The following is a 24,812-nucleotide window of genomic DNA, read 5'->3' on the forward strand; positions in this document are numbered from 1 at the left end:
AGTGGAGCTAATGTTTCAGTTCAATATTTTTTCAGTCAGGATTGTAGCAAAGGAATGGACTGAGCATTGTGATCAGTGGTAGAGTTCGTGTTCTCACGCAATCCCAGTGAAGGTAGACTTCATCTTTCATGCTAGGAGTACCAAAAACAAGTGGGTATAGATTCAAGGTGAGAAGGGGGAGTTGTTACAGTAAGATCTTTTTGCATAGAGAGTGGTTGATTTCTGTGGTGGGATCAGATACAATTACAGTGTTTAAGACACAGTTAGACTGACTCCACAATGGGCAAGGCATAAAAGGATATGGACCTAATGCGGGCAAATGGTGCATGCACTTGGTGGGTGAAGGGCCTATGTCTGTGATGTGCAATTCTATGACTCTTCCTGACATCTGTTGCTGTCAGGTGTCAAGACAAGGCTATTTCTTGCGTCCAGAAACAAAGATGTTATTGGTATTGGTATTAAGACCATAAGACATAGGAGCAGAATTAGGTCATTCAGCCCATTGAGTTTGCTCTGACATTCCATCATGGCTGATTTATTATTCCCTTCAACCCCATGCTCCTGCCTTCTCCCGGTAACTTTTAACACCCCAATTAATCATGAACCTACCAATCTCCTCCTTAAATATACTCAATGACTTGGCCTCCACAGATTCACCAACCCTCTGGTTAAAAAAATTCCTCATGTCTGTTTCTAATGGATGTCCCTCTATTCTGAGGCTGTGTCTTCTTGCCCTAGACTACCCAACTATTGGAAAACATCCTCTCCACATCCACTGAATCTAGACTTCTCATTAATCTATAGATTTCAATGAGACCCCTCCTCATTCTTCAAAACTCCAGCGAGTACAGGCCCAGAGCCAACAAATGTCAATCTTTTTTATTCCTGGGATCATTCTTGTGAACCTCCTGTGGACCCTCTCAAATGCCAGTACACCTTTTCTTAGATAAGGGGCCCAAAAGTGCTCACAATACTCAAGTGCGGTCTGACCAATGCCTAAAAAGCCTTAGCATTATATCCTTGACTTTGTAATCTATTCCTCTCGAAATGAATGCTAACATTGCATTTGCCTTCCTCACCACCGACTCAACCTACAAGTTAACCTTGAGGGAATCCTGCATGAGGATCCCTTTGCACCTCTGATTTTTGAATTTTCTCCCCATTTAGAAAATAGTCGATGCCTTTATATGTTCTGCCAAAGTGCATGACCATGCAGTTCTCTACATTATATTCCATCTGTCACTTCTTTGCCCATTCCCCCAATCTGTCTCAGTCCTGCTTCAGACACCCTGCTTCCTCAACACTACCTGCTCCTCCATCTACGTTTGTATCGTCTGTAAACTTGGCCACAAAGCTATCAATTCCTTCATCCAAATCACCGAATTATAACCTAAATAGAATAGGTCCCAATACCAATCCCTTCAGCACTCCACTAGTCACCAGCAGCCAAACAAAAAAGGCCCCTTTATTCCCACTCTTTACCTTCTATCCATGCTAGTATCTTTCCTGTAGTAGTACCATCAGCACTTATCTTGTTAAGCAGCCTCATGTTTAGCACCTTATCAAAGGCCTTCTGAAAATCCAAATGAACACCATCCACTGACTCTCCTTTGTCTATCCTGTCTGTTATTTTCTTAAAGAATTCCAAGAAATTTGTCTGGCAAGATTTCCCCTTAAGAAAACTATTTTGGCTTTGGCCTATTTTATCAAGTGCCTCCAAGTACTCTGAAATCTCATCCCTAATAATAGACTCCAACATCTTTTGAACTGCTGAAGTCAGGCTAACTGGCCTATAATTTCCTTTCTTCTACCTTCCCCCCTTCTTAAAGAGTGGAGTGAAATTTGCAATTTCCCTGTCCTACTGGAACATTCCAGAATCTAGTGATTCTTGAAAGATCGTTACTAATGCCTCCACAATCTCTTCAGCTACCTCTTTCACAATCCTGAGGTGTAGTCCATCTGGTCCAGGTGACTTATCTACCTTCAGACCTTTCAGCTTCCCAAGAACCTTCACACTAGTAATGACAACTGCACTCACTTCTGCCCCCTGACACTCGTGAACTTCCGGAATACTGCTAGTATCTTCCACAATGAAGATTGATGCAAAATACTTAAGTTTGTCTGCCTTTTCCTTGTCCCCTATTACTACCTCTCCAGTGTCATTTTCCAGTGGTCAGATCTCCAATCTCGTCTCGCTCTTAATCTTCATCTATCTGAAAAACTTTTTGTATCCTCTTTGATATTATTGGCAAGCTTACTTTCATATTTCATCTTTTCTCTTTATGTTTTTAGTTGCTTTCTGTTGGTTTCTAAAAACTTCTCAATCCTCTCCCTTTTCACTAATGTTTGCAATATTATATGTCTTCTCTTTTTCTTTTACGTTATCTTTGACTTCTGTTGTCAGCCAACATTACCTCATTTTCCCTTTAGAATACTTCTACATCTTTGGGATGTATCTTTCCTGCACCTTCCAAATTTTCCCAGAAACACCAGTACTGCTGTTCTGCCATGATCCCTACTGCTGTCCCCTTCGAATCAACTTTGGCCAGCTGCTCTCTCATGCCCCTGTAATTCCCTTTACTCCACTGTAATACTGATACATCAATTTTAGCTTCTCCTTCTCAAAATTTATGATCACCATCTCCCAAGGCTTCCTTTACCTTAAGCTCCCTTATCAAATCTGGGTTATTACACATCACCCAATCCACAATTGCTATTCCCCTAGTGGGCTCAACCACAAGCTGCTCTGGAAAGCCTTCTTGCAGGCATTCTTCAAATTCTCTCTCTGAGGATCTGGCACCAACCCATTTTTTCTAATCTACCTACATGTTGAAATCCCCATAATTATCACAATGTTGCCCTTCTGACATGCCTTTTCTATCTCCCATTGTAATTTGTAGCCCTGGTCCTGCTACTGTTCAGAACTTGTATATAACTCCCATCAGGGTCTTTTTACCTTTGCAGTTTTTAAACTCTACCCACAAGGATTCTACACCTTCCCATCCCATGTCACCTCTTTCTAATGACTTGATTTCATTTTTTACCAACAGAGCCACCCCAACCCCTCTACCTACCTGCCTGTCCTTGTGATATCGGTATTGGTATTGGATTATTATTGTCACATGCTCAAAGATAAATTGAAAAACTCGTCACATATACAGATCAAGTCATTACACAGAGCATTGAGGTAGAACAAAGTAAAACAATAACAACGCAGAATAAAGCATGAAAGCAACAGAGAAAGTGCAGTGCAGGTGAATGATAAAGTTTAAGATCATAATGAGGTAGATAGTGAAGTCGAGTCCATGTTATCACACAAGAAGTCCATTCAAGAGTCTGACTGAGCAGACCAAGCATGAGTGAGAGAGAAGCACAGCTGGTAGAGTGACCTGGGTGCTAGCTATGTGAAGCCAACAAGATCTCTCTGTGACTGCGTGGTTTTTCCCGGGGTGCTTCAGATTTCATCCCATATCCCAAAGATGTAGCAGTGGCAGGCTAATTAGCTGCTGTAAATTGCCTCTGGTGGACAGTCGGATCTAGGGGGAGTTGACGGGAATGTAGGGGAAAAAAGGGATTAGTTTAGGATTAGTGTAAATGGGTACTTGATACAACAGGCCAAAGGGCCTTTTTCTGTGCTCTATGACTGTGACATCAATAAACCATCAGACATCAAGACTAACATAAAAAGCAAAGATTTTGACTAACTTTATAAACATTTTATAGAGCTCCAAACAATAAAATAGGATTAGTATAGGATTAGTACAAATCAGTATGTGATTGTCAATGCAGACTTGGTGAGCTGAATGATTGCTGTATAATTCTACAAGTCTGACTTTATGACTAAGGATTGGAACATACACGAGGGACTAAGTCAGGAATTGGAATGAAGGTTCTTTAAATATAAAAGTAAAACTATTTTTTAATCTATCAAGTTTTTAAATAATTATCTTGGAAAATGACAAGCTCTAGATATAAATTAAGTTCAAAAGGAAAAGAGGTCAATAAGCAGGAATGAGGATTTAGTATGTTATTAAAATTACTCACATCTCATGCAAAAATAAAACATTTGGAGTTTTCTTTTACAAGGTATGCAGGTAGTTGACATTTTTAGGGATTTCACTCATTTGAGGATTATATTGAAATCAGCTGCAAAATGAGACCCCTTTGGGTAAGCAGGGAATCAATCACGGACAATACCTGCTGGCTTCCCTTGCTGAACTCTGCATGAGGGCACTCCAGAGAATGCTGTTACAACTGAGCACTGAAAGAGTCTCTAACTACAAATTCCCTGCCTTATTTTTTAGCATGATTTGTTGTAGACCATTTAACCCATCGAGTTCAAACTGGCTCTCTGTAACAATTCAGTTACCCCCCCCCATTCCCATAATCTTCTTCCTATAAACTTTTCTTCATTCTAATCCTTGACCAGCCCCCTTTTTAATGTTACTATTGAACTTGTCTCCTCCTCTATCCCCAGTGGTGCAATGCAAACCCAAACTAGTCTCTCTGTAGCTTTTCAAAAAAGTGTCTAAGTGGCCCAAGTGTTGGAAGGTGGGACGAATATCGCTGGGTCTTGACTGGTGTGAAAGGACCATGTTGTATGGTTCTATGACTTTGTGAGACCATAAGACCATAAGACGTAAGAATTAGACCACTTAGTCCATCGAGTCTGCTCCGCCATTCTATCATGGCTGATTTATTGTCCCCTTCAACTCCTTCCTCCTGCCCTTTCCCCATATCTTTTGATGCCCTGAATAGCCAAGAACATAGCAACTTCTGCTTTAAATATATTCAATAACTTGGCCATCTGTGGCGATGAATTCCACAGTTTCACCACCCTCCGGCTAAAGAAATTCCTCCTCATCTCTGTTCTAAATGGATGTCCTGCCATTCTGAGGCTGTGCCCTCTTGCCCTAGACTCACTCAAGTATAGGCAACATCCTCTCCACATCCACTATATCTAGGCCTTTCAATATTCAATAGGTTTCAAGGAGATTTCCCACTCATCCTTCTAAACTCCATTCAGTGCAGGCCCAGAGCCAAACACTCCTCATATATCAAACCTTTCATTCCTGGAATCGTTCTGTTCCATCTGCCACTTCTTTGCCTATTTACTCAAACTGCCTAAATACTTTTGTTGACTCCATGCTTCCTCAACATTACTTGCCCCTCCACCAACCTTTGTATCATTTACAAACTTGGGCACAAAGCCATCAATTCTGTCATCCAAATCATTGACATACAACCTCAAGAGAAGCAGTCCCAACACCGACCCCTGCGGAACACCACTAGTAACCGGCAGCCAACCAGAATAGGACCCCTTTATTCCCATTCTTTGTCTCCTGCCAGTCAGCCAATCTTGTATCCATTCCTATAATACCATGGGATCTTATCTTGTCAAGCAGCCTCATGTGCAGAACCTTATCAAAGGCCTTCTGAAAATCAAGTAAACAACATCCACTGATGAAGGGTCTCGGCCTGAAACGTCGACTGCACCTCTTCCTAGAGATGCTGCCTGGCCTGCTGCGTTCACCAGAAACTTTTATGTGTGTTGCTTGAACATCCACTGACTCTCCTTTATCTATCCTGCCTGCTATTTCCTCAAAGAATTCCAAATTTGCCAAGCACGATTTCCCCTGGAGGAAACTATGTTGACTTTTGCCTACTTTATCATATACCTCCAAGTACACTGAAGCCTCGTCCTTAAAAATGGACTTTCCCAACCACTAAAGTCAGGCTAACTGGTCTATAATTTCCTTTCCTCCACCTTCCTCCCATCTTAAAGAGTGGAGTGGCATTTGCAATTTTCCTATCCTCCAGAACTTTTCCAGACTCTAGTGATTCTTGAAAGATCATGACTAATGCCTCCACAATCTCTTCAGCTACCTCTTTCAGAATCCTGGACTGTAGATTATCTGGTCCAAGTGACTTACCTACTTCCAGACCTTTCAGCTTCCGAAGCACCTTCTCCCTAGTGTTAGCAACTCATTCACTTCTGCCCCCGACACTCTTGAATTTCTGGCATACTGCTCACGTATTCCACTGTGAAGGCTGCCACAAAATACTTAGCAAGTTCGTCCAACATTTCTTTGTCCCCGTTACTACCTCTTCGGTGTCATTTTCCAGTGCTCTAATATCTACTCTTATCTCTCTTTTACTCTTTATTTGAAAAAACTTTGATATCCTCTTTGATATTATTGGTTAATTTACCTTCATATTTCATCTTTTCTCCCATTTTTTTAGTTGCCCTCTGTTGGTTTTTAAAAGCTTCCCAATTCTCTAACTTCCCACTAATGCCTCTGTAATTCCCTTTACTCCACTGTAATACTGATACAATACTGTACAAAAGTCTTAGGCACATGTAGAAAAATTCTGTTACGTGAAGATGCCTTCAAAAATAATAAATCTAAATATCAAAAATATTACTACAAAGAGCAGTAAACAGGAAAAAATGAAATCAAATCAATATTTGCTGTGAACACCTTTTGCCTTTTAAACTGCATCAATTCTCTTAGTACACTGTTGTGCAGTTTTACAAAAGAATCAGTTTGTAGGTTGTTCCAAGCATCATGGAGATCTTGCCACAGTTGTTTTGCAGACTTTGCCTATCTCACGTGCTGTTGTCTCTCCAGGTAGTCCCAGACAGCGTTGATGATGTTGAGATCAGAGCTCTGTGGAGGCCAGACCATCTGGAACCATATCAAAAATCTAGGGTGCCTAAGACTTTTGCACAGTACTGTACATCTGACTTCATCTTCTCTTTCTCAGACTGCAGAAATTATATACAATATCCGGGAAATCGATTTTTTGAGAGGGAGAGGGAAAGCGAGCGCGAGCATCCTGATTGGTGTCTCTTTGTGCCAAGTAGACCTATCAGTTTTCTCTGTGGGCGGGCTTTACAGTCGACCTCAAAAATAATGACAGAGTTGCTCGCTGCACTGTTTGCAACAGTGACTTTTCTATTGCCCATGGTGGGTTAAAATGTAAAAGACATGTTGCGGTGAGTTTAACAGGTGTCATTCATTAATTAACATAGCTAATGTTATTTAAACTAGCTGGCTAGCTGCTAAGGAGCTACTCTATTGATGTCCTACATGATGATGCCAAACTCCCTGTAGACTTGCTTAAAGTTGTAATAGAATAAACATGGTAATATAAGTACATATTTTAGTGTCACATTTTCTGCATATTCCCAACTTGGTTTACAGATTAGACAAAATCACTAAACAAGGTATTACATACACCCTTGGAGGTTGACCAGGGTGGGGGGGGGGGGTATATGGGGTTGCGGTGGGCGGGGGTGCTACCTCCCTGAAATGAGTTTTTGCAGGGTGGGATGTCTGCAGTGCTTAGAAAAAGTATGCACCCCCCCCCGGAAGTTTTCATGGTTTATTGTTTTACAACATTTAATCACAGTGGATTTAATTTGGCTCTTTTTGGCATTGATCAACAGAAAAAGTCTCTTTTGTGTCAGAGTGAAAACAAATCTCTACAAAGTGATTTAAATAAATTACAAATATAAAACACAAAATAATTGATTGCATAAGTATTCACCCCCTTTAATATGACACACCAAATAATCATTGGTGCAGGCAATTGGTTTGAGAAATCACATAATTAGTTAAATGGAGTTCACCGTGGATGTTGAGCCAGCTGTCCATGTGATATGTAAGCCAGTACACAAGCCAGGACAGTATGATATGGAGAGCAAACTGTCCCCCATGTAGCAGGCTCCCCCTCTCCATGCATTTGATGAATCCAAAGGAACAGAGAGATCGATACAGTTTGGTACCAACGGCGTCACAAGAGTTACCAGTCGGTGTTGAATTCAACGTAGGACTGCCTTAGGGACTCCAGCTCCAGATTTTTTCCTCGGGATTTACTCCCGAAGCCTTCTCATATCATACTGTCCTGGCTTGTGTACTGGCTTGCATATCACAGTCACCTGGCACACAACATCCACGGTGAACTCCATGTCTCCATGCAGACGTGGTCGGGAGGTTCAGTTCTTGTTAGACCAAACATCAGAATAGGGAAGAAATGTGATCCAAATTACTTTGACCGTGGAATGATTGTTGGTGCCAGACGGGGTGGTTCGAGTATCTCAGAAACTGCTGATCTCCTGGGATTTTCACACACAACAGTCTCTAGAGTTTACAGAGATTGGTGTGAAAAACAAAACATCCAGTGAGCATCATTTCTGTGGGTGAAAACACCTTGTTAATGAGAGAGGTCAGAGGAGAATGGCCAGACTGGTTCAAGCTGACAGGAAGGTGACAGTAACTCAAATAACCTCACATTAGAGCAGTGGTGTGCAGAAGCAATAAAATGGTGATTGAGTGTATAACAAACAGCTCGAGTCATCTCCATCATCACTCTCCACCTTTTTGGATCAGTCTCCCATGTCAAAGGCCTTCCTGAAATCCCTGTAGACTACATCAACTGTACCACCCTCAATATGCAACCCATGCTGATTATCTTTGATTAATCTCTGTTTTACCAAGTGTAGATTCATCTTGTATCTCAGAATTATTTTCTAATAACATCTCTACCACTGATGTTAGACTCACAGGGCTACAATTACTTGACTTATTCACACAGCACTTCTTGAATTCCTTTGTCTAAATGTCTGGAGAGTAAAGCTAAATTGTATTCATTAGATTGAAACCAAGGCTAAGAGGGTTAAATCCAGGTCAGTTCTAGTATTCCAAGGCCTTAAACAGAGAAAGGAAAGGGTGATATAATTTACATTTAAGCGAAATAGGGTAGAGTCAGAGAATTGTTTCTTTGGGAATTGGGTATGAGTGTGAGGGAAAAGTGTGACAAGTTCAGAATACAGCAGTAAAATGTTAAAACTAGAGGTGGGATTTGAGGAGTCCCACAGATTGCCATTCCTGTATATTAATGGTACACAGGGGATTGGGGAAGGGGGCTACTTGAAAGCTTTAAATTAAAACTTGAGATTGAATGATTATTGCTCAGCAAAACCTCACTAGTGGGATGGAGTAGTGATGCAGGTTAGTCACAGCTAACTGGATGGTCCAGAGGTCCTACCCATGTCATTAAGTTCATGTCCACCTCCTCCCAAACCTCCATGTCCTTATTTTCCTTTGTAGAATCTGTTCCCAAACTCTCAGGGTAAAGTAGTCAGCACACCCTGTGGATGATGGCAACTCATCCTTATAAGATCCTGTCAGTTGTTTACACATTCTAGATGTTTGGAACATCCCCTCCCTCCTCCCTTCACTTTTCCCTTTTATGCTTCACAGAGTCAACAACACAATGAGGATAATTTGCTGTACAAAGTGGATACGATGGCAGGAAGCAACCCAACATACAGCTGCCAATCATGCCTGCCTCTGTGGAGAGCAAAGGGTATGATAAGGCACAGAGGATGTCATAGTCATCCACTGCAACCAAGGAAGACCCCAGTTTGTGACACTTGTTCATACCACTGGACTCGGATTGCTAAGTTTGAGACATTACAAATGCCTTGCCACTTTAAAAACTCTTTTGCACAGGTTGCATGTCATCGTCAGACATGACAGGCAACCAACTATTTATCAAAGCAGCTCTCCACTTGCATCTTCGTCTATGTGGTCAGACAAAGGGAAGAAGGAAAGGAAGACATGGAAGCCGCATCTACGGAGAGGAATAAAAAGTCAACATTTTGGGCTGAGAGTCCTGTTGAAGGGTCTTGGCCTGAAACGTTGACTCTTTATTCCTCTCCATAGATGCTGTCTGACCAGCTGAGTTCCTCCAGCATTTTGTGTGAGCAACAGATAGATAGGGTGGTGAAGAAGGCCTTTGATATGTTGGCCTTCATTGCTCAGAGCATTGAGTTGGGACATTACGTTGCAGTTGCACAAGGTATTGATGAGGCCATACTTAGGGTACTGTGTACAGTTTTAGTTACCCTATCATTAAGCTGGAAAGAATGCAAGAAAGATTTTTCAAAATGTTGTCAAAACTTGAGGGCCGAAGTTATAACAAGAGTTTGGGCAGGCTGAGATTTTACTCCTTGGAGAGTAGGAAGGGTGACCTTATAGAGGTGAATAAAATCATGAGGGGCATAGATAGGGTGAATGCACATGAACTTTTTCTCCAGAGAAAGATAATTGAAAACTAGAGGGATAAGAGGGGAAAGATATAAAAGGGACATGTGGGGCAACTTCTACACACAGAAGGTGGTGTGTCCATGGTATGATCTGCCAGAAGAAGTGGTTGAGGCAGGTACAATTACAACTGACATGAAAAGTTTAGAGGCCAGATGAGGGCAAATGGGACTAGCTCAGGTAGACGTTTTGTTCAGCACGGACAAGTCAGGCTGAAGGGCCTGCTTCCACGATGTATTATTCTCTGACTCTGTGACAACAGTGACCAGACTTAAAAAAAAGACCTTTGGTGATTATAAAGTGCTTTGCATGTTCTGCATGGGAAATAGGAAAAAATGAATCTTTCTTTATGATGCTTGCATCTACAAAGAAAACTATAGTTAAGCTATTAGGTCAGATTTGATAGCCTTCCTTAAACGGTTTTACTGGGAAGTTGTGACGATTCAGGATACAAGGCCTGTATGAACTAAGACTGGTGCTGGGGCCTGGGCTGAGTAAAGCCATGGTATCTACTGTGGGTAGCAACTAGGGGAAAAGAGCCAGGGGCTGCATTTCAAACAATGTCCCTCATGACTATAAATCAGGCTGAATGGTGGTTTCTGCTTGGACTCACACATGAAGAAATTGCCTTTTGCAGAGCTGCCAGAGGTCTGATGATGCCTGACAGAAGGGTAAGAGCAGAAGTTAAAAATTTAGTAAGTACTTATAAAGGTGAATAGAGAGAGACTGGCTAGGCATTCAACTATGTGGGTCAACAGTTTCAAATTGCTACTAAGCTGAAAGATTCTCCTTTCAGATGGTGTTTGAATATTTTCTAACAAAGTGGTTGAGGCATACTAAATGAAAATTTGATTCAGGAACTGACGCGAACCCTAGATTTGAATCCACACGCTCATCCCACTGGTTCCCTTCCCCCTCAGTTCCCATCTACCTTCCCCATCTCCCTCACTTGATCCCATGCTCTGCCTTTCTTTCCTATCAGATTCCACCATCTGCAGCCCCTGGTTGTTTTCACCTGCCACCTCCCAGCCTCTGTCGCTATTTTCCTCCTCCACCTGCCTATCACCCCTCCTCATCTGGATCCATATATCCCCCGCCAACTCTTAACCCATTCCTTCTCTTCACCTCTTTACACTGGCTCCTTCCCTGTAATATTTCAGTGGTGATGAAGGATCTTGACCCTAAATATCCATACAGTCTAGGCTCTTTCCAGTCCTGGATATGGAGGGGCTGTTAAGCCCCTCAAGCACTGAGAGGGTGTATAATTTCAGAAGGCCACATGACTGTTGTGGACACACCAACAAACTACCTAGTTGTGTAGCTGAGCGGTACCTTAGAGACTATCAAATCCAAACTCAATATAGTTATTTCAACACACTATGTGAATAGGAATTTGGCAAGCTTTGTTGGGCCAAATAACCTGTTCTTGTTAAAAACTTTCTAATGTTCTATATACTGTATATCTTAGTCAAAGTCATACAACATCGAAACAGGCCCCCTGACTCAACATGTCCACACTGACCATGAATAAAAATACTTCTTGACTGACTTAATAAGAATACAACCTTTATTACAAATGTAGTTTATTTTTGAAAAAGGGTCATTCTCCATTGATGCTGCCTGACCTGCTGAGTTCCTCTGACATCTTGTTTTAAAGAACAAAGAACAGTACAGTACAGGCCCTTTGGCACATAATATTGTCCTGACCTTTTAACCTATTCCAAGATCAAGCTAACCCTCCTCCCACCCCACCACATGGCCCTCCATTTTTCTCTTATCCACGCGCCTATCTAGGAGCTTCTTAAATGTCCCTAATGTATCTGTCTTTATCAGCAACCCTGGCAGGGTGTTCCACACATCTACATGCCCTGTAAGTAGTGCAAAAAGGGAGCGAAAATAGTGAACTGGTGTTTATGGGTTGGATCATTGTCCATTCAGAAAACTGAAAGTTGAGGGGAAGAAGCTGTTCCTAAAACGTTGAGTGTGTGTCTTTAGGCTCCTGTACCTCCTCCTTGATGGTGGCAATAAGAAGCAGGCATATCGAATATGTTGGAGATCCTTACTCATGGATGCCACCTCTTTGAGGCATCACATTTTCTAGATGAAGGGGCTGGCTGAGTTTGCAACTTTCTGCAGCTTTTTCTAATCCTGTGCAAGTGGCCCTCCAATGATGCAACCAGAAAAATGAGAACAAAAAAAGAAAGCCTAGATTTTTAAAGCATGTAAAACAAGAGATGTCTGACAGAAATTACTGAGCACCTATGAATTTGGCCAATTCTCATTAATATTGCACAACAGGTGGCTCAAGTCACAGAATTCAATATCAAGACTTATAGCATTTATATTTCATTTCAGGTAATATAAACTGCTGGGATTTTCTGGGTCTGGAAGCATGCAAAGAGCTGGCCTTAACTCTGATGCCTTTGAGGTGGATTAATGCTAAATCAGAATTATTGAGATTCATGCACATTTATGAAAATGTGGAATGAAATTTATATGTTTGTTCCTGTAGCATGTCTGTGCCCACCTTAAAAGTTAAAAATCTAACTCATGGGATGGATTCTGACAATGATCACCTCTCTATCATATGGACCTTTTGGTCTTTATGACGGATTATGAGATCTAGAGGGAGTAAACATTGAATTTTACGCGTAGCCTGCTAAACAGAGCTACAAATCCTCCAACTGGGTCTCCTGGCTGCTTGGTGTGCTGAGAAATCAAACAATCAACGAAAAGAATCTGAGAGCTTAACCCCAGGACCAGCAAACATGGTTCATGAATTAACAGCCAACTATGGATTTACGTTTTTGCTCATCAGGGGTTCTTCAGTGGAAGGGTGTGCCTGGAAGTTCAATCTCTGAATACATTTTCATTCAGTTTACACAATTGAAAATCACTCGTTTCTCCGAGTGGAACAAGATAGGGACCACGTTGGAAATGTTTTGTGTCATTCTGGAAGTTCAACTGGCCGGTTTCAGTTAGGAATCCCCCCTCATCTGCTTGACATGATCTGTGCATCAGCTGCTCGTGGAATAATGTTTCTCCAAGTGCAACTTTCATTTGGTGTCTCACTATCCTACAAATGTAGATAGGGTGCTTGTACTGCAGAACACCACTGCTCTGTTCAAAAGGGAGATCATCAGCACCAAGTCATCTGTCACTTTCATTCTCCATACTCTCTGATCTCTTTGATTTTGGCCTCTTACACTTTTCCAGCAAAGACCAGAAGCTTGAGGAGCAAGGCTTCATTGTCCACAAAGGCACTCAGGACTTGACACTTCATTTTAAATATTAGATAAGCAGCCTTTTCTGAGGAAAGATTATCAGCCTGAAATGCTGTCTCTCCCTCCATTGATATTTACAGTGTACTCTGGTTTTACTTCAGATTTCCAACATCTGTAGGGCTTTGCTTCTCCAGTTGATATCTTGCAGTTGTGGCAATGTTTTCTTTTCTCCTTTCTTCCTCCTCTTCTACTTACATGCATCTCCTTCAATTTATATCTCTCCTCATAGATTAATTAGGATTAACAAATTTACATCATCTTTTTCAGCCAGCACTGCCAAGTTTTGTGACAATCAGTCTCTCTTTGTCTCCATCAATCAGAGACATTCCTGCCCTTCCCATCAAATAAAAACATACTTGATTTCTAATTTTTCTCCGATCTGGTAGAACATCACTGATCAGAAACCTAAACTCTGCTTCTCTCTCCACAGATGCTACTCAGCCTTCTGAGCACTGCTGGTATTTGGTTTTACATTAGATTTCTAACGTTTGCTTATTTTTGCTTTTTTTTTGTTTGGCTGCTTTGGATCACATTGGGCCACCTTTCTCTGAACTGTTTTGGGAGTTTGTGTCACTGGGTCAGCTAGGCCTTCCCTACACAGACTGGGTATTGAAATTCTATACTTATCTGTGATTCGTGCGACCGCCTTCCCACTATCACAATTTGACCACAAAGAGCTAATTCTTCTCCATACCACATCTTAGCTGGGGAGACAATATCTCCAGCTTGGACCTAATCTTGGTTACGGGCCCACGTCCCACACTTCACTCACCACTCACCTACCACACCCAGGATCTCATTCCTGACCTATGACTCAGGTCTTTTACCATCCCCTCCCTTGATCCCCATACTAGATCTCTGTCCCGATGGCTTATTTTCAACAACAAAATGTGCAACCCTTTCAGCAAGGCTTTCTGTCTCAAGGTTACTGAAATTTAGCACACATATGTTTTGGATTAATGACAGGAGATTCCCCAGGAGTCAGCAACTTTGGACTTGCAACATCTTTTATCCTTTCAAGGCACTAGAAGGCTGGCACTTATTGTCCATCCTAACTGCTGCTGAGTCTACCGCATTGCAGTGGGTCTATGGACTTGCAAAGTACGGTTGACAGACTTAGTGAACTATATAGGCTTTTATAATAATCCTATCATTCCAGTGTTACTGTTAGAATTGGGAAATTGGTTTATTATTGTGACAAGTACTAAGTACAGTGAAGGACTTTGTTTTCCATATAGATCATTCCACACATAAGAACATCAAGGTAGTACAAAGGGAAAAACGATAACAGAATACAGAACATCTTGTTACAACTACAGGGAAAGTGCAGTGCAGCTAGATAAAGTGCAAGGCCACGACAAGGTAGATTGAGATATCAAGAGTTCATCTTTATCATACAAGAGATTCACTGAAGAGTCTTATACCAGTGGTTTAGAAGATTTCTATGAGCCTGATAGTGTGTGGTTTTAAGCTTTTGCACCTTCTGTCCAATGGAGTAGGAATAACTGTAGTGGGAGGGGTCTTTGATTATGTTGGCTACTTTCACGAGGCAGTGGGAAGTGTAGACAGAGTTGATGGATGGAAGGGAGGCTGGCTTTCATGATAGACCTGGCTGTGTTCACAGCTCTCGCAAATTTTTTCTAGGCTTGGGTAGAGCAGTTGCCATACTATGCTGTGATACATCCAGAGAGGTAGCTTTCGATAATGCGTCTGTATATATTAGTGAGTGTCATCGGGATATGCTGACTATTCACAATTCTAGCTTTAAATTCCCAATTTATTTATTTAATTAAGTTAAACTCTGCAGCTGCCATGATGGGAATTGAACTTGTTTTCAGGTTATTCATCCAGAGTTCTAGATTACTGTATATTAGATTAGATTAGATTAGATTATGAGGACACTCAGTCCTCGTTTATTGTCACTTAGAAATGCATGCATTAAGAAATGATACAATGTTCCTCCAGAGTGATATCACAAAAAAAACAGGATAAACCAAAGACTAACACTGACAAAACTACATAATTATAACATATAGTTACAGCAGTGCAAAGCAATACCATAATTTGATAAAGAGTAGACCATGGGCACGGTAAAAAAAAAGTTTCAAAGCTCTGATCGACTCCCGACAGTCCCGATAGCAGGCAGCAAAAGGGAGAAACTCTCCCTGCCATAAACCTCCAGGCGCCAACAACTGCCGATGCATTGGAAGCACCCGACCACAGCTGACTCTGAGTCGGTCCGAAAACTTCGAGCCTCCGACCAGTCCCTCCGATACAGCCTCCCGAGCACCATCCTCTGCTGAGCACTTTGACCTCGCCCCGGCCGCCGAGCAACAATCAAAGCCGAGGACTTGGGGCCTTCTCCTCCGGAGATTCTGGATCACACAGTAGCAGCGGCAGCGAAGCAGGCATTTCAGAAGTTTCACCAGATGTTCCTCCATGCTCTCACGTCTGTCTCCATCAAATCAGAACTGTGCACGGCACCCTACTTGACAGATAACAGATATCATTCACCAGAGTGGCCGCTGAGCGCTGCGTCGCGCTGCCATCTTCTCCTCCTAGAACATAACTACGAAGTTATACTTCCTTCCTCCTGTAGATAACCAAACCTGGACAACTCATCAGTATGAAGAGGACCACGTGCTGACAGCAAACAGTAAATAAATGACCTCTCACATACAAGAGAAAATTTGCAAATGCTGGAAATCCAAGCAACACACACAAAATCCTGGAGGAACACAGCAGACCAGGCAGCATCTATGGAAAAGAGTAGTCGATGTTTTGACTGAGACCCTTCGTCGAATATACTCTTTTCCATAGATGCTGCCTGGTCCAATAAGTGACTTCTGTAATCTGCTGAAACACAGCTACCAAGTTCCATTGTAAGATAAGGCATAAGTATTATGGACAGGTTGAACAAGTTGAGCTCAGTGTAATCAAATAGACTCAATCTTTTAACTACTTTTTGGGCAATTGTATTGTCCATATGAAGATAAGCAACCGGATATTTGAAACCAAGCAGGTTTCTACTGAAACAGAGACAGTCGTAGAACCTCACAAATCAGTTCTCTGAAAGATGCAGTCTTGCTCTTTTAAATCTGAATATTTAGTCGTCTTTGGCTGGTTGCTGCTGGTGCTTTTGTTAGAACGTTGGCAACAACAAGGAGAAATGATAACATCCATCTGGTCACAAGTGATAAGAGACAAAGAAGAAGTTCAGTTCCCCAAGGAGTTGCTGAAATTATTTTCTTAGATGCAATAACCTGAACAACACATTGACCATGGCCTGAAGAAGTCAAACATTGTTCAACTGTACACTGGAAAAGCCCCAAAAGATCTACCTTCTCAGCAAAGTATGTAATGAAAACTCTAGTGATGTCAAAGGACACTAGATTAACCTGACTGTGGTAAATGATCACTCTGACAATGCAGTGAGAGAACAAGATGGGCAAAAACTCTGTTCTTTCCAGCATTGCTTTGCACCTTGAGAACAATCTAAAAGCAATCCAATTTTCTCTGAAGCCAAACTGATAACAAGCAGGCTGGATATTTTGTTTGGCACATGACAACATCTACCCAAACACCACGAGGTAACAGAAAGATGATTGAACTGATCTGAAACATGTAGCAGGGCAAGTGGTAACGGGAGAGAATCAGCATATAGGAGGGAGTTTGAAAATCTTTCTGAATGGTGCCACAACAACAACCTCTTATTCAACATCAGCAAAACCAACAAGCTGTTTATTGACTACAGGAGGAAGAAACTGGAAGTCTGTGAGTCAGATAGAAAGGGGAAGGAACTTTAAATTCTATGATGTTGTCATATCAGAGGATCTGTCCTGGAACCAGCATTTAAATGCCTTTACACAGAAGGCAAGATAGAGTCTCTACTTTCTTAGAAGTTTGTTCAGATTTGGCAGGTCATCTAAAAATTTAACAAGATTCTATAGATGCACAGTGGTTCCTTAAGGTTGTTATAGCCGGGGGTGGTAATGGGAACAAGCTCCCACTACCTATTAAATGCTCCCAATGGCATGTGTCTCAAATAGCTTCTGACAACCAAGTCCAGCTCCTGGCCTTCACGTGTGGCTTAGCTACTAAGCCCAGTGGGACCGTCTCTACTGACAGGAGAAGGGGCAAAGGTGGGTTACTGGCACCTTAAAACCAGTCGCTTTGGGCAGATGGGGCTTGTCAGCCATGGTTGGCAGCTCACCTAGGAGAAGGAAAACTCTGAACTCAAACCTCCTCTGCCTTGTAGCTATATCCATCATGGGGAAGGCTTTGGGAGTAAACCCCGAGGCAAAAATTAAGAGCTGGAGTCCTTAAGGCAGTCCTAAGTTGAGTTCAACACTGAGTGGCAACTCCTGTGATGCCTCTGGTACCAAACTGGATCTCTGCTGTTCCTTTGGGTTCATCAGATGCATGGAGAAGGGGAGCTTGCAACAGCTTGCTCTCTATATCCTACGGCCCAGGCTTGCTTATCTAGACAGCTAGGACACAACATCCATGGTTGGCCCTGACCGATGAAGGCCTCACTCAATCACTCACAATGGAGAGCATCTTAGCTGGTTGCATCATAGCCTGGTGTGGAGACACTAATGTCCAAGAATGGAAAATCCTACAAAACGTAGTGGATACAGCCTAGCCAGTCACAGGCAAAGTCCTTCCCACCATTGAACAAATCTACATGGAGTGCTGCTGACACAGGAAAGCACCATCCATCATCAAGGACCCTCACCATCCAGGCCGTGCTCCCATCAGGACAGAGGTAGAGTTATTCGCATTCAAACATCAGGCATCAGGCTTCTCAACTATCGTGGAAAACTTCACTTAACTCTACTCTGAACCAATTCCACAACCTATGGACTCACTTTCAAAGGCTCTACACCTCATGTTCTCAGTATTATTTATTTATTTATCATTATTATTATTGCATTAGCAAAGATTATCTTCTTTTGCACATTGGTTGTCTGCCTGTCTTGGTTTGTATATAGCTTTTCGTTGATTCTATTGTATTTTTTGTTCTACTGTGAATGCCTGCAAGAAAATTGAATTGAATTAAATTGGCTTTATTACTTACATCCTTCACATACATAAGGAGTAAAAATCTTTATGTTGCATCTCCATCTAAATGTGCAAAGTGCAATTTATAGTAATTTATAATAGATATTATATACAACAGGACAGTCAATATAACAGAAATACAATTGTATCAGCATGAGTTAATCAGTCTAATGGCCTGGTGGAAGAAGCTGTCCCGGAGCCTGTGGGTCCTGGTTTTTATGCTGCAGTACCGTTTCCCAATGGTAGCAGCTGGAACAGTTCGTGGTTGGGGTGACTCGGGTCCCCAATGATCCTTCGGGCCCTTTTGAACCTCTGGGTAGTAAATGGTGACATAAATGTACTTTGATAATAAATTTACTTTGAACTTTGGAAGGATCCTACCTTAGTACTGCTGTCAATAATGTATCCCCAGGGACATGACACCACTTAGAAGTTCTTTATTCCATGTTCCTGGACTAGGGAACCTGACTTAAAATGGTATGTGAGTTTCATTGAAGCACTGCTTAGCTGAGGAAAATTAAGTGAAGATAGCCTGTATAGAAAACAGTCTCTAAAATGGTGGTGCAACTTGATCTAAGTGAATGAAGATGAATTCCAATAATTTAGCATTCAACCCAAGGGGAAGGAAAACGTAGATGGCATGAAAAAGAAAAACCTAAGCACAGAGAAAGATTTAGTGAACATCTTTAAATAAATTCAAAGGAAAGGCAAATTATTTATTTATGGCAGTGATCCACAATAGGTTTGTGAGTAATTGCTGTGTGATCTCTTGCCGGATGAAGAATATTGTGGTGTGTAATACAATTACATGAAGCTGAGGGATAGGTGTGCGAAGGGGGTAGTGAGTGGGAGAAAATAATTTATTTTTAAAAATGAATGAGACAGAGAGGGAACAAGCAAGTCAGCTGATTTCCTTTGGTTGCTGTGCAGATCATAACCAGACAAGGAAAGGTTTCCTCTGGCAAGATTTTTTTAGAAGAACTTAAAACATGTCCTAAATGGAATGTATTTCCCATTATGTTAGAAATACCCACAAGGTGAAATCTTCAAGCATTTGTTTACTACCCTTTTCTACACTGTAACATGAAGATATTATCTCTGCGCGAGAAAAAAATAAATCATTTTTTTTCTAGACTCACAGCCTGACAAAGAGCTGAAGGTTATTGGTATACACTCAGTGGCCATTTTATTAGGTACACCTGCCTGTTAATGCAAATATCTAATCAGCCAATCATGTGGCAGCAACTCAATGCATAAAAGCATGCAGACATGGTCAAGAGGTTCAGTTGTTGTTCAGACCAAACATCAGTATGGGGAAGAAATGTGATCTGAGTGACTTTGACCATGGAATGATTGTTGGTGCCAGACGGGGTGATTTCAGAATCTCAGAGGCTGCTGATCTCCTGGCATTTTCATGCACAACAATCTCTAGAGTTTACAGAGAATGGTGCAAAAAAACAAAAAAAAAGTCCAGTGAGCAGCAGTTCTGTGGGTGAAATCACCTTGTTAATGAGAGAAGTCAGAGGAGAATGGCCAGACAAGTTCAAACTGACAGGAAGGCGACAGTAACTCAAATAACCACGTCTTACAACAGCAGTGTGCAGAAAAGTATCTGAATATACAGCACGTCATAGCTTGAAGTGGATGGGTTACAGCAGCGGAAGACCATGAACATACACTCTGTGGCCACTCTAAGCTACCTCATCAAGAAGTCAGCAACTGTATAATATCAGCTCTTTTTGTCACTATTCCTCTCATTCCTCAGAAGGTCAGGCTATAAAGTGACCCACACGCTAGAAAGTAGAACTCAGTACAAATTGAGGCAGCACAGTGATCAGTCTAGTGGAACTGCTGCCACATAGCTCCTGCAGCCCACGCTGGATCCTGATCTCCGTGCCCTCTGTGTGGAGCTTGCACTTTGTGTGTGACATAGTAGTGTAGTAGTTAGCATAATGCTTTACAGTACCAGCGACTCTGGTTCAGTTCTGCTGCTGTCTGTATGGAGTTTGTATGTTCACCCCCGTGACAGCTTAGGCTTCTTCAGGGTGCTCCGGTTTCTACCCACATTCCAAAGATGTTCATAAAGGGCTAGTAAGTGTGACAATGCTATGTTTAGTGCTGGAAGCATAGCAACACTTGTGGGCTGCTCCCAGCACATCCTCAGATCGTGTTGGTCTTTGACACAAACAATACATTTCACTGTATGCTTTAATGTACGTGACAAATAAAGTTAACCTTTTAAAATTCTTTCTCCCTGTGACTGAACACGCTGTCTCCAGATGCTCCCAGAGCCCGAAGGCATGCAGGTTAGTAGGACACATGGGGTCTGTAAACTGCGCAAAGGATTTTGTAGTGAGTTAGGATTTGGAGGAGTTGATGGGAATATGGGAATAAAATATGACTTGTGCAGTGTGAGTGTGGGTGTTTGATAGTAGACATGTTCTCAGTAGGTCAATGGGCCTGTTTCTGTGCTGAATAGCTCTCTGGCTGGAGTACAGCTTTACAACGAGCACTATGGTGACTTGCTTGGGCTTCAGAGTCATCGGCAAGCCCTGTAGTGAAGTGAAGTTGACAGGGTCAGATGCAAACTGATTTTACACTCCAATGGCTTTCTGAAGACGAAAAATACACTCCTCTGACCATATACCTGATAGATCCAACCTATTGTCCTATGCATACCATTCCACTCCATCTTGTCCCTTTCTTGACTAGCAAACAATCTGCTGGAAGAACTGTGGGAGGCAAGGAACTGTCAACCTTTTGGGTCAAAACCTGTATCAAGACTGTCCTGGATTTTAATCCAAAATGTTGACAATTCATTTTTTCTCAAGGATGCAGTTCAACCATTGAATTCTTCCCGCAGATTCCAGATTCCAGCATCTGCAGTTTCTTGTGTCTCTAAAATTACACTAGTCTTTAATAAGACACACATAAAATGCTGGAGGAATTCAGCCAGCTGGGCAGCATCTATGGAAAAAGTACAGTCGATGTTTCAGGGCAAAACCCTTAGGCAGGACAAGATTTGCCAAGTCTTTGCCATTAAAGCAGGATTTCAAAGCAATTAAATTAGCAATGCTTAGTTAATATAACTCACTTGCATCTTTTTATGCCACTTTTCTTCATTACATTTTTAAATAATTTGGCCAATGCATCAGAGATCACTCAATTTACATGGCTTACACTTAGCTGGCTGACACTTTAACATGAGATCTTTACCAATATCAATGGTTAATTATATATGATGCTCAGAATGGTATCAGAGGGCAAATATGAAGAGAAATGGAACAATTTAGTTTGGAATATTGAACCACCAATGTCACAGAGTCACAGAGCACTACAACATTGAAATAGGCTCTTCAGTGCATCTAGTCCATACTGACTTGTTTCTGCCTCATCCCATCTACCCACACCTAGACCATATAACCATATAACCATATAACAATTACAGTATGGAAACAGGCCATCTCGGCCCTTCTAGTCCGTGCCGAACTCTTACTCTCACCTAGTCCAACCGACCTGCACTCAGCCCATAATCCACCCTGTCCTGTCCTTATAGCTATCCAAGAAGCCTTCCATACCTCTCTCATCCATGTACTTTTCCAAACTCCTCTTAAATGTTGCAAATGAACCCACATCCTCCACTTCCATTGGCAGCCTGTTCCATATTCTCTCCACCCTCTGAGCGAAGAAGATCCCCCTCAGATTCTACCTAACTACTTCACCTTGCACCCTAGACCTATAACTTCTGGTTCAAGTCTCACTCAATCTCAGGGGGGAAAGTGCAGTATATTTACTCTATCTATGCTCCTCATAATTTTGTATACCTCTATAACAGTTCCTAATCTCTTTGTGCCATGGGTCAATACCATTAAGCAAGAGGTCTGTGAACCCCAGGTTGGCAACCCCTGCTCTATAAGATTTCCCCTCATTCTCCTGCATGCCAGGGAATAAAATCTTAACCTCTTCTACCATCAAATCTGGGAAACATCTTTGTAAATATTCTCTGCATTCTTTCAAGACTATTAATACATTTCCTGGAGTAAGGCGAGCAGAATTGCACACAATACTCCAAATTCAGCCTCACCAACATCTTATACAACTTCAACATCTGACAAAGCAAAAGTTAGTTACAACCAATGTGCAAAAGACAACATAATAATGTAATAATAATAATAATAATGATAATAATAACAAAGCTTGAAAGTGAGTCCAATGGATGTGGGAGCATTTCAGTGACGGGGTGAGTGAAGTTGACTTCTGGTCCAAGAGCCTGATAGTTGAGGGGTAATAACTGAACTTGGTGGTGTGAGTCCTGAGGTTTGTGAACCTACATCCTGATGTCAGCAGCAAGAAGAAAGCATGGTCTGGATGTTGGGGTCCTTAATGATGGATGCTGCTTTCCTGTAGCAGCGCTCCAGGTAGATGTGCTCAAAAATGGGGATGGCTTTTTCCATAATGGACCGGGCTGTATCCACTACTTTTTGTAGAATTTTTTGATCAAAGGCATTGATGTTTTCATATCTAACCATGATGCACCCAGTCAATATACTTTTCACCACATATTTATAGATGTTTGTCAAAGTTTTGGATGTCATGCTGAATCCTCACAAACTTCTAAGGAAGTATAGGCACTGCCGTGCTTTCTTCGTAATGGCATTTATGTGCTAAGCCCAGGACAAATCCTCTGAAATGTTAACACTGAGGAATTTAAAGTTGATGACCCTCTCCACCTCTGATCCCTCAATGAGGACTGGCTCATGGACCTCTGGTTTCCTCCTCCTGAAGTCAATAATCAGCTCCTTGTTCTTGCTGACATTGAATGAGAGGTTGTTGTTGTGGCACCACTCAGCCAGATTTTCAATCTCCTTCCTAAATGCTGATTCATCACCACCCTTAATTCAGCCAATGACAGGGGTATCATCACCAAACTTAAATATGGCATTGAAGCTGTGCTTAGCCTCACAGACATAAGTATAAAGTGAACAGAGCAACAAATCAATCTTCCACCATCTAAACTCAAGGGCACGTGTTTTAGACTTGTGTAATCTCTTCCCACATGTTGTAAGCCACAGCCATCAAATGGTGGTAGAAATGATAAAGCCAATTCACTGTGAACTGGTACACCAATCCTTTGCACAAACTTCTGACTCTGATGTGAAGCAAAAGGGCACTATGTAGATGATGACAAAAATCCATGAAAATTTTTGAATCTTAATTCAGATATCCAACCAAGAGAGTTTTAAAACACATTTCCACCAGTCACATTAAACAATGTTATTGATGGAAAATGTTATGGATGAAAGCTTCAGAGAGAGTGCAGAGGAGATTTACCAGGGCGCTGCCTGGATTAGAGAGCATGTCTTATGAGAATAGGTTGAGTGAGCTAGGGCTTTTCTCTTCAGAGCAAAGGAGGATATGAGACGTGACTTGATAGAGGTGTATAAGATTATAAGAGGCATAGACAGAGTGGACAACTAGCGTCTTTTTCCAAGAGCGGTAATGGCTAATATAGGGGAGCAGAATTTTAAGGTGTTTGGAGGAAAGCATAGGGAAAATATCAGAGGTAGGATTTTTACACAGAGAGTGGTGGGTGCGTGGAACTCGCTGGGTGGTAGAGACAGATACATTAGAGACTCTTAGACAGACACATAAAGAAAGAAGATTGGAAGATTATGTGCACTAGATTGATTAGAGTAGGTTATTCAGTCGGCACAACATTGTGGGCCGAAGGGCCTGTACTGTGCTGTACTGTTCTACACTCTAAAATGGAAATGAGCTTACAATGGGTAACATGGGGACCGTAAATTTTTATAAAAGCAATGATGATGAAAGATATATGCACCATGGCTGAGACTTAACAATAACCTGGATCATTTGTGAGTGAGCTACATTTTGCTACGTTTCCCACATTACAGCAGTGACCACACTTCAGGAGTAATCACTGGTTGTAAAGACATTTGCTGCATCCTCAGAGACATGAAAGTACTTTTAAAATTCTTTGAATTGAAAACCAGAGCGGGGGAAAACAAAGTCTTGATTTATGACCCAATCTCTGAGGCTTCCAGTTGAAAATACTCACCCAGCATTGCAAATAATATTTTTATTTCTTCACCGAGCTGTACAATAGACACAGATTGTATTTTAAAAGGTTCTTACAGTCCGATTCATCTTTTAGAATTTGCATTCAGGATACTCAGGTATTGCGCCTTAAACTGGCACTTTGAAGGCATCTGTACTACCCCAGACTGAATTCCGGCAGAGGCTATAAATTGCTATTATGATGCTGCTAAGTATGTTTCACATTCTGTGCCATTGCTGAAGAGCATCATGGATTCACTGGCACATCTGT

At 41.7% G+C, this 24,812-nt stretch overlaps 1 protein-coding gene across 1 annotated transcript in view; it reads right to left on the bottom strand.

The window, feature by feature from the left end:
• dscaml1 (Down syndrome cell adhesion molecule like 1) overlaps window positions 1-24,812 on the bottom strand; it is a 781,005-nt gene that overhangs the window by 333,847 nt on the left and 422,346 nt on the right. The gene's annotated exons all lie outside the window — the stretch shown is intronic.

Source organism: Mobula birostris, chromosome 20, assembly GCF_030028105.1.
Source record: "Mobula birostris isolate sMobBir1 chromosome 20, sMobBir1.hap1, whole genome shotgun sequence".
NCBI classification, from domain to species: Eukaryota; Metazoa; Chordata; class Chondrichthyes; order Myliobatiformes; family Myliobatidae; genus Mobula; species Mobula birostris.